Here is a 9,603-nt window from a genome sequence, read left to right as displayed (position 1 = left end):
TACATAAAAAAAAAAAAAAAAGAAACAACAAAAAAATATGTTATAAACAAAGGAGCAAGGTAAAAACCTACAAGACAAAATAAATGAAAATGAAATAGGCAACTTACCTGAAAAATAATTCAGAGTAATGATAGTAAAGATGATCCAAAATCTCGGAAAGAGAATGGAGAAAATACAAGAAACATTTAACAAGGATCTAGAAGAAATAAAGAGCAAATAAACAGTGATGAACAACACAATAACTGAAATTAAAAATAATCTAGAAGAAATCAATAGCAGAATAACTGAGGAAGAAGAATGGATAAGTGAGCTGAATGATCAAATGGTGGAAATAACTGCCAGGGAGCAGAATAAAGATAAAGAATGAAAAGAACTGAAGACAGTCTGAGAGACCACTGGGAAAACATTAAATGCACTAACATTCGAATTATAGGGGTCCCAGAAGAAGAAGAGAAAAAGAAAGGGACTGAGAAAATATTTGAAGAGATTATAGTAAAAAACTTCCCTAACATGAGAAAGGAAATAGTCAATCAAGTCCAGGAAGTGCAGAGAGTCCCATACAGGATAAAACCAAAGAGAAACATGCCAAGATACATATCAATCAAACTATCAATGATTAAATACAAAGAAAAAATATTAAAAGCAGCAAAGGAAAAGCAACAAATAACATACAAGGGAATCCCCATAAGGTTAATAGCTGATCTTTCAGCAGAAACTCTGCAAGCCAGAAGGGAGTGGCAGGACATATTTAAAGTGATGAAAGGGAGAAACCTACAATCAAGATTACCCAGCAAGGATCTCATTCATATTCAATGGAGAAATTAACACCTTTAGAGACCAGCAAAAGCTAAGGGAATTCAGCACCACCAAACCAGCTTTACAACAAATGCTAAAGGAACATCTCTAGGCAGGAAACACAAGAGAAGGAAAAGACCTACAAAAACAAATACAAAACAGTTAAGAAAATGGTAATAGGAACATACATATTGATAATTACCTTAAATGTAAATGGATTAAATGCTCCAACCAAAAGACACAGACTGGCTGAATGGATACAAAAACAAGACCCATATTTATTCTGTCTACAAGAGACCCACTTCAGACCTAGGGACACATACAGACTGAAAGTCAGGGGATGGAAAAAGATATTCCATGAAAATGGAAATCAAAAGAAAGATGGAGTAGCAATTCTCATATCAGACAAAATAGACTTTAAAATAAAGACTATTACAAGAGACAAAGAAAGACACTACATAATGATCAAGGGATCAATCCAAGAAGAAGAAATAACAATTGTAAATATTTATTCACCCAACATAGGAGCACCTCAATATATAAGGCAAATGCTAACAGCCATAAAAGGGGAAATCGACAGTAACACATTAATAGTAGGGGACTTTAAAACCCCATTTTCACCAATGGACAGATCATCCAAAATGAAAATAAATAAGGAAACACAAGCTTTAAATGACACTTTAAACATGATGGACTTAAATGATATTCATAAGACATTCCATCCAAAAACAACAGAATACACTTTCTTCTCAAGTGCTTATGGAACATTCTCCAGGATAGACCATATCTTGGGTCACAAATCAAGCTTTGGTAAATTTAAGAAAATTAAAGTCATATCAAGTATCTTTTCTGACCACAACGCTATGAGACTAGATATCAATTACAGGAAAAAAAAAAAAAAACTGTAAAAAATACGAACACATGGAGGCTAAACAATATGCTACAAAATAACCAAGAGATCACTGAAGAAATCAGAGAACAAATCAGAAAATACCTAGAAACAGAAGACAATGTAAACATGATGGCCCAAAACCCATGGGATGCAGAAAAAGCAGTTCTAAGAGGGAAGTTTATCTCAATAAAATCCTACCTCAAGATACAAGAAAAATCTCAAATAAACAACCTAACTTTACACCTAAAGCAATTAGAGAAAGAACAACCAAAAGATCCCAAAGTTAGCAGAAGGAAAGGAATAATAAAGATCACATCAGAAATAAATGAAAAAGAAATGAAGGAAACAATAACAAAGGTCAATAAAACTAAAAGCTGGTTCTTTGAAAAGATAAACAAAATTGAAAAACCATTAGCCAGACTCATCAGTAAAAAAAAAGAAGACTCATATCAACAGAATTAGAAATGAAAAAGATGTAACAACTGACCCTGCAAAAACACAAAGGATCATGAGAGATTACTACAAGAAACTATATGCCTATAAAATGGACAACCTGGAAGAAATGGACAAATTCTTAGAAAAGTTCAACCTTCCAAGACTGAACCAGGAAGAAATGGAAAATATAAACAGACCAATCACAAGCACTGAAATTGAAACTGTGATTAAAAATCTTTCAACAAACAAAAGCCCAGGACCAGATGACTTCACAGGAGAATTCTATCAAACATTTAGAGAAGAGCTAACACCAATCCTTCTCAAACTCTTGCAAAATATAGTAGTGGGAGGAACACTCCCAAACTCATTCTACAAGGTCACCATCACACTGATACCAAAACCAAAGATGTCACAAAAGAGAAAACTGCAGGCCAACATCACTGATGAACATGGATGCAAAAATCCACAACAAAATTCTAGCATACAGAATCCAACAGCACATTAAAAGGATCATACACTGTGACTAAGTTGGGTTTATCTCAGGAATGCAAGGATTCTTCAATATACGCAAATCAATCAATGTGATACACCATATTAACAAATTGAAGGAAAAAAAGTATATGATCATCCCAAAAGATGGAGAAAAAGCTTTCAACAGAATTTGACACCCATTTATGATAAAAACTCTCCAGAAAGTAGGCACAGAGGGAACCTACCTCAATATAATAAAGGCCATATATGACAAACCCACAGCCAACATTGTTCTCAATGGTGAAAAACTGAAAGCATTTCCACTAAGATCAGGTTGCCCACTCTCACCACTATTATTCAATGTAGTTTTGGAAGTTTTAGCCACAGTAATCAGAGAAGAAGAAGAAATAAAAGGAAACCAAACCAAACCAAAAGAAGAAGTAAAACTGTCACTGTTTGCAGATGACATGATACTATACATAGAGAATCATAAAGATGCTACCAGAAAACTACTAGAGCTAATCAATGAATTTGGCAAAGTAGCAGGATACAAAATTAATGTACAGAAATCTCTTGCATTCCTATACACTAATGATGAATAACCTGAAAGAGAAATTAAGGAAACAATCCCATTTACCATTGCAACACAAAGAATAAAGTACTCAAAATAAACCTACCTAAGGAGACAAAAAAAACTGTATGCAGAAAACTATAAGACACTGATGAAAGAAATTAAAGATGATATAAACAGATGGAGAGATATACCATTTTCTTAGATTGGAAGAATCAACATTGTGAAAATGACTATACTACCCAAAGCAATCTATAGATTCAGTGTAATCCCTATCAAACTACCAATGGCATTTTTCACAGAACTAGAACAAAAATTTCACAATTTGTATGGAAACACAAAATACCCTGGCAGCCAAAGCAATCTTGAGAAAGAAAAACAGAGCTGGAGGAATCAAGCTCCCTTACTTCAGACTATGCTACAAAGTTACAATAATTAAGACAGTATGGTACTGGCACAAAAACAGAAATATAGACCAATGGAACAGGATAGAAAGCCCAAAGATAAACCCATGGACATATGGTCACCTTATTTTTGACAAAGGAGGCAAGAGTATATAATGGAGAAAAGACAACCTCTTCAGTAAGTGGTGCTGGGAAAACTGCACAGCTCCCTGTAAAAGAATGAAATTAGAACACTCCTTAACACCACACACAAAAATAAATTCAAAATGGATTAAAGGCCTAAATATAAGGTCAGACACTATAAAAGTCTTAGAGGAAAACATAGGCAGAACACTCTATGACATAAATCACAGCAAGATCCTTTTTGATCCACCTCCTAGGGAAATGGAAATAAAATCAAAAATGAACAAATGGGACCTAACGAAACTTAAAAGCTTTTACACAGCAAAGGAAACCATAAACAAGCTGAAAAGACAACCCTCAGAATGGGAGAAAATATTTACAGAGGAAGCAACTGACAAAGGAATAATCTCCAAAATATGCAAGCAGCTCATGCAGCTCAATATCAAAAAACAAAAACAAAAACCCAATCCGAAAATGGGCAGAAGACCTAAATAAACACTTCTCTAAAGAAGATATACAGATTGCCAGCAAACACATGAAAGGATGATCAACATCACTAATCATTAGAGAAATGCAAAACCACAATGCAGTATCACCTCACACTGATCAGAATGGCCATCATCAAAAAATCTACAAACAGTAAATGCTGGCGAGGGTGTGGAGAAATGGGAACCCTCTTGCACTGTTGGTGGGAATGTAAATTGATACAGCCACTATGGAGAACAATATGGAGGTTCCTTAAAAAACTACAAATAGAACTACCATATGACCCAGCAATCTCACTACTGGGAATATACCCTGAAAAAACCATAATTCAAAAATAGTCTTGTACCACCATGTTCACTGCAGCACTATTTACAATAGATAGGACATGGAAGCAACCTAAGTGTCCATCGATAGATGAATGGATAAAGAAGATGTTGCACATATATAGAATGGAATATTATTCAGCCATAAAAAGAAACGAAATTAAGTTATTTGTAGTGAGGTGGATGCTCCTAGAGTCTGTCATACAGAGTGAAGTAAGTCAGAAAGAGAAAAACAAATACTGTATGCTAATACATATATGGAATCTAAAAAAACAAACAAACAAACAAAAAACGGTTCTGGTGAGCCTAGGGGTAGGACAGGAATAAAGATGCAGACGTAGAGATTGGACTTGTGGACATGGTAATAGAGAAGGGTAAGCTGGGACGAAGTGAGAGAGTAGCATTGACATATACACACTACCAAATATAAAATAGATAGTTAGTGGGAAACTGCTGTATAGCACAGGGAGATCAGCTCGTGCTTTGTGATTACCTAGAGAGGTGGGATAGGGAGGGTGGGAGGGTGGGAGGGAGATGCAAGAGGGAGGGGATATGGGGATATATGTATTCATATGGCTGATTCACTTTGTTGTGCAGAGGAAACTAGCACAACATTGTGAAGCAATTATACTCCAATAAAGTTGTTAAAACAAATAAAAGAAAATAAATGACACTATAAAATATATATATATATACTAGTTATATTGTGCTGTTGTTTGATTGCTTTCCCTGTGACCAGTCATCTCTAAAATGTTCTTTCAACAAGGTTCTATTCCATATTTTCCACAGATTTTATATTTAATTAATGTGTTCCTGTATGTGTGGATGTATGTATACATGGGGAGATATCCATGGGTAAATGTCTATCTATCTATCTATCTATCTATCTATCTATCTATCTATCTATCTATCTATCTATCTATCTATCGATCTATCTATCTATCTATCTATCTATCATCTATCTATATATCTAATGTAACCACAAGAGAAATAGCCTGATCATCTCTAGTAGTCTTGGACTACTGATTTCAACAATAAAGAACACAGGTATTCTAGTTTGTCCTGTATTATCGCTCATGAGGTGAAGAGTCTGGATATGCAATCTCTTGTGGTTTAGCAAAAAAATTTAGTTTTATTCATACTAGCCACAATTCCTTGATCACGTACAACTCTGTAATTAGTAACTCTTTAGACTAGATTGGAACATTAGGATTTACTCTGAAATCTTTTCTTCTGGGATACCTTGAAACTCAAGTACACCTTCTACCTTATGTAGCAATATATTCTCAACCAAACCAAAACTGGTAATTTTTCAAAGTAAGAACAAAGACTCATCTTGTGGAAACAATAGTTTTTTTCTTGTAAACCAATTTAAAATACTTGAAACATAAAATATATAAATATAATTTAAAAATTACGTTTTTGTTATCTATTGTTGCATTTATCCAGATAAATACCAGGAGTAGAATTGCTGAATTTTTAATTTTTTGAGGAAACTTCATACTGTTTTCTATAGTGCCTGCACCAATTTACAATACCACCAATATTGCAAAGGGTTCCCTTTTCTCCATATCCTCACCAACACTTGTTAGTTGTTGTCTTTTTGATAATAGCTTTTCTGACTGGTATGAGGTGATAACTCATTGTGGTTTTGATTTGCTTTTTCCTGATGATTAGTGATGTTGAACATCTTTTCATGTGTCTGTTGGTCATCTGTTTGTCTTTAGAAAAATATCTATTTAGGTCCTCTGAACATTTTTAATTCAGATTTTTCCTCTTTTAATATTGTTATATGAGTTCATCATATATTTTAGCTTTTAACCCCTTATCAGATATGTCATTTGCAGATATCTTCTCCCTTTCAGCAGGTGGCCTTTTTATTTTGTTGATAGTTTCCTTCACTGTACAAAAGTTTTTAATTTGATGTAGTGCCATATGTTTACTTTTACTTTTGTTTCTTGTGCCTGAAGGGACATATCTGAAAAACACTGATGTAAAAGTGCATACTACCTATTTTGTCTTCTAGGAGTTTTATGGTTTCAGGTCTTACATTTAGGTCTTTAATTCATTTTGAATTTATTTTTGTATATGGTGTGAGAATGTAGTCCAGTTTCATTCTTTTGCATCTAGCTGTCCAGTTTTTCCAACACCATTTATTAGAGTAGTTGTCTTTTCCCCATGGTATATTCTTGCCTCCTTTGTTGTAGATTTACTGAGCATGTAATTGTGCATTTATTTCTGGGTTCCCTATTCTGTTCCATTGATCTACATGTCCTTTTTGTGCCAGTACCATACTATTTTGATTACTGTAGTTTGTAGTATAGTTTGAAAGCAGGGATTTTGGTATCTATGCCTTTGTTCTTCTTTCTCAAGATGGTTTTGACTCTTTTCAGGCTTGTGTTTCCATACAAATTTTAGAATTACTTGTTCTAGCTTTACAAAAAATATCATCAGTATTTTGATAGGGATCACAATGAATCTCTAGAGTGCCTCATGTTGTATGGACATTGTAATAAAATTAATTATTTTAATCCGTAAACACAGTATATATTTCCATTTGTTTTCATCATCTCCAGTTTTTTCACCAATGTCTCACAGTTTTCAGAATACAGGTCCTTCATCTCCTTAGTTAGATTTATTCCTATGTATTTTATTCTTTTCAGTGCAACTGTAAATGGGATTGCTTTCTTAATTTCTTTTTTTTTCAATAGTTTGTTATTAGTGTATAGAAATGAAACAGATTTCTAAATAGTTATGTTGTATCCTTCAACTTTACTGAAGTCATCAATGAGTACTAATAGTTTTTTAGTGACATCTTTAGGATTTTCTATATATAGTACCATGTCTTCTGCAAATAGTGACAATTTTACTGCTTCCTTTCCAATTTGTATTTCTTTTATTTCTTTTTCTTGTCTGATTGCTGTGGCTAGAACTTCTAATCCTATGTTGAATAAAAGTGGTGAGAGTGGACATCTTTGTATTGTTTCTGATCTTAGAGAAAATGCTTTCTGCTTTCACCATTGAGTAAGATGTTGGCTGTGGGTTTTACATATGTGGCCTTCATTATGTTGAGGTTTGTTTCCTCTATACCCATTTTGTTGAGAGCTTTTATCATAAATGGTTGTTGAATTTTTCAAAAGCTTTTTATGCATCTGTTGAGATGATTAGATGATTTTTATTCTTTAATCTGTTAATATGATATGCCACATTAATTGATTTGCAAATGTTGAACCATCCTTGCATCCCTGGGATAAGTCCCAAATGATCATGTTATATGATCCTTTTAATGCATTGTCAAATTTGGTTTGCTAATATTTTATTAAAGATTTTTGCATCTATGATCATTAGTAATATTGGCTTGTAATTTTCTTTTTTCGAGGTGTCTTTGTCTGGTTTGGTATCAGGGGGATGCTGGCTTCATAGAAGGAATTCAGAAGCATTTCTTCCTCTTTTATCTTTTGGAGTAGTTTGAGAAGGATAAGTGTTAACTCCTCTGTAATGTTTGGAATGTTTGGTAGAATTCACTTGTGAACACATCTACTCCTGAACTTTTGTTTCCTGAGAGTTTTTGTTTACTGATTAAATTTCATTACTGGTCATTGCTCATATTTTCTAATTCTTCCTGATGCAGTCTTGGGAGATTGTACATTTCTAGGAGTTTACCTATGTCTTCTAAGTTGTCCATTTTATTGGCATATAATTATTCCTGCTAATCTTGCATGATCTTTTGTATTTCTGTGGTGTCATTTTAACTTCTCTTTTATTTCTGATTTTATTTTTAAGGGCCTTCTCTTATTTTATGATAAGTCTGGCTAAACATTTATAAATTTTATTTATCCTTTCTAAGATCCAGCTTTTAGTTTCATTGATCTTTTCTATTGTTTTTTTAGTTTTTATTTCATTTATTTCTGCTCTTATCTTTATTATATTTTTCTTTCTCCTACCTTTGGGTTTTGTTTGTTGTTCTTTTTCTAGTTCCTTTAGGTGTAAGGTTAGATTGTTTATTTGAATTTTTTCTTGTTTCCTGAGATAGGCCCTTATCACTATAAACTTTCCTCTCAGAACTCTTTTTACTATATTCCATGGATTTTGAAATGTTGTGTTTCCATTTTTATTTGTCTCCAGGTATTTTTGCTTTCCCCTTTGATTTCTTTGGTGACCCATTCGTGGTTTAGTAGTATATTATTTAGCTTCTGTGTGTATTTTTTTTTTTTTTTTTTTTTTTATGTAGTTGATTTGTTTGTTAAAATTGGCTTCATGTAGTTAGCTGCTCCTATTTGGGGAGCATATATATTTACAGTTCTTATATCTTCTTGTTTAATTGATTCCTTTATCATTATTTAATGTCTTTCTTTGTCTCTTTTACATTCTACTTTGAAGTATCTTTTGTCTGTCTAAGTATTGCTACCTCAGCTTTTTAATCTTTTTTCTTTTATGGAAAACCTTTCTTCATCCCTTTACTTTCAATCTGTGTGTATCTTTAAATCTAAAGCAAGTCATTTGTAGGCAGCATATAAATGGGTCTTGTTTTTTATCCATTTTGTCACTCTAAGTCTTTTGATTGGAGTATTTAGTCCATTTATATTTTAATTATTAATAAGTATATACTTATTGCCATTCTGTTCATTGTTTTTGTACATCTGTTTTTCTTTCTTTTTTCTTTTTTTTTTTTTTTGTTCTCTTCCCTTGTGATTTAATGACTATCTTTAGTATTCTGTTTGGGTTCTTTTCTCTTTTTTTGTGTGGGTATCTATTATCAATTTTTCGCTTGTGGTTACCATTAGGTTTATATATAACAATCTAATATATTTGACATATTTTACATCTTTTTTATGTGTGTATCTTTTTACTTATTGTGCATATAGATGAATTTACTACTTCATCTTTTATTCTTTCTGTTAGCTTTATGAATTATTGATCTACTGCTTTTACTCTGTATTTGCCTTTATCAATGAGATTTTTTTTCTTTCCTAAACTTCATGTTTCTAGTTATGGTCTTTTCTTTCCACTTAGCGAAGTTCCTTTAAACATTTCCTGTAAAGCTGGTGAGTGTTGCTGAACTCCTTTAACTTTTACTTTTATATAAAACTATTTATCTCTCCT

This window comes from Eubalaena glacialis, chromosome 16 (genome assembly GCF_028564815.1).
Source record: "Eubalaena glacialis isolate mEubGla1 chromosome 16, mEubGla1.1.hap2.+ XY, whole genome shotgun sequence".
NCBI lineage: Eukaryota > Metazoa > Chordata > Mammalia > Artiodactyla > Balaenidae > Eubalaena > Eubalaena glacialis.
The sequence above is the reverse complement of the archived record's forward strand: the minus strand, read 5'-3'. Positions refer to the sequence as shown.